The following is a 2,185-nucleotide window of genomic DNA, read 5'->3' as shown; positions in this document are numbered from 1 at the left end:
CATGGTGGCTCACGCCTGTAATCCCAGTATTTCGGGAGGCCCAGGCAGATGGATCACTTGAGGTCGGGAGTTTGAGACCAGCCTGGCCAACATAGTGAAACCCCCATCTCCACTAAAAATGCAAAAATTAGGCCAGGAGTGGTGGCTCACACCTGTAATCCTAACACTTCGGGAGGCCAAGGTGGGTGGATCACCAGAGGTCAGGAGTTCAAGACCAGCCTGGCCAACATGGTGAAACCCCATCTCGCTTGAACCCCAGAGGAAGAGGTTGCAGTAAGCCAAGATGGCATCACTGCACTCTAGCCAAGGCAACAGAACAAAACTCCATCTCAAAAAAAAAAAAAAAGGCCAAGTGCAGTGGCTCATGCCTGTAATCCTAGCACTTTGGGAGGCTGAGGTGGGAGGATCACGAGATCAGGAGTTGGAAACCAGCCTGGCCAATATGGTGAAACCCTGTCTCTACTAAAAATAAAAAATAACTAGCCCGGTATGGTGGTGTGTGCCTGTAGTCCCAGCTACTTGGGAGGCAGAGGTGAGAGAATCGCTTGAACCTGGGAGGCAGAGGTTTCAGTGAGCCGAGATGGTGCCACTGCACTCTAGCCTGGGCAATAGAGGGAGACTCTGTCTCAAAAAACAAACAAACCAAAAATTAGCTGGGCGTGGGGGCATGTGCCTGTGGTCCCAGCTACTCAGGATGCTGAGGCAGGAGAATCCCTTGAATGTGGGAGGTGGAGGCTGCAGTGAGCCGAGATGGTGCCACTGTACTCCAGCCTGGGTGAGAGGGTGAGACTTTGTCTCAAAAAATAAAAGAAAAAAAAAAGAAAAGAAAAAAAAGAAAGAAATTAAATAATTCCTAAATGAATAGATACACCATGTTTATGAAGCAGGAGACTCAATATTATTAAGATACCAGTTCTCCTGACATTGATCTATAGAATCAATGTAATCTCAGTCAAATCCCAGCGGACGTTTTTGTAGAATTGACAACCTGATTCTTTTTTCTTTCTTTTTTTTTTTTTTGAGACAGAGTTTCGCTCTTGTTGCCCAGGCTGGAGTGCAGGCTCACTGCAACCTCTGCCTCCCAGGTTCAAGCAATTCTCCTGCCTCAGCCTCCCGAGTAGCTGGGATTACAGGCATGCACCACCATGCCCAGCTAATTTTGTATTTTTAGTAGAGACGGGGTTTCTCCATGTTGAGGCTGGTCTCGAACTCCTGACCTCAAGTCAGCATACCCAACCCATTGTTTACAGGCCTTTTTCTTTTTTTTTTTTTTTTTTTTTTTTTTGAGACAGAGTCTTGCTCTGTCGTCCAGGCTGGCTGAAGTGCAGTGGCGCAATCTCGGCTCACTGCAAGCTCTGCCTCCTGGGTTCACGCCATTCTCCTGCCTCAGCCTCCTGAGTAGCTGGGACTACAGGCGCCCGCCACCACGCCTGGCTAATTTTTTGTATTTTTTTTAGTAGAGACGGGGTTTCACCATGTTGGCCAGGATGGTCTCCATCTCCTGACCTCATGATCCGCCCGCCTCGGCCTCCCAAAGTGCTGGGATTACAGGCATGAGCCACCGTGCCAGGCCAACAACCTGATTCTAAAAGTCATATGGAAATGTAAAAAAACTAAAACAACTTTGAAAAACAAGAACAAATTTGGAGGACCTGCACTTCCTGACTTCATGACTTATTATAAAGCTACAATAATCAAAATATTGTGGTATTTGAATTGATTTTTGAAAAAAGTGCTAAGTGCAGAATGGATATTCTTTTCAACAAATAATGTTGGAACAATTGGATAGCCATGTGCCCTCAATTTCTTTTTTTCTTTCTTTTTTTGCGGAAATGGAGTCTCACTCTGTCACCCAGGCTGGAGTGCAGTGGTGTGACTTCTGCTCACTGCAACCTCCACCTCCTGGGTTCAAGCAATTCTTGTGCCTCTGCCTCCTGACTAGCTGGGACTGCATTCGCATGCCACCATACCCGGCTAATTTTTGTATTTTTAGTAGAGATGGGGTTTCGCCATGTTGGCCAGGCTGGTCTCCAACATCTGGCCTCAAGCAATCCACCTGCCTCGGCCTCCCAAAGTGCTGGTATTACAGAAATTTTAATACTCATTGCCTCATGGGGGAGAGGATTGACTGAGAACAGCTGGGAAAGAACTTTCTGGGGTGATGTAAACATTCTTTTTTTTTTTT

The sequence above is a fragment of the Hylobates moloch genome, unplaced genomic scaffold (assembly GCF_009828535.3).
Source record: "Hylobates moloch isolate HMO894 unplaced genomic scaffold, HMol_V3 SCAFFOLD_7, whole genome shotgun sequence".
Taxonomy (NCBI): Eukaryota; Metazoa; Chordata; class Mammalia; order Primates; family Hylobatidae; genus Hylobates; species Hylobates moloch.
The sequence above is the reverse complement of the archived record's forward strand: the minus strand, read 5'-3'. Positions refer to the sequence as shown.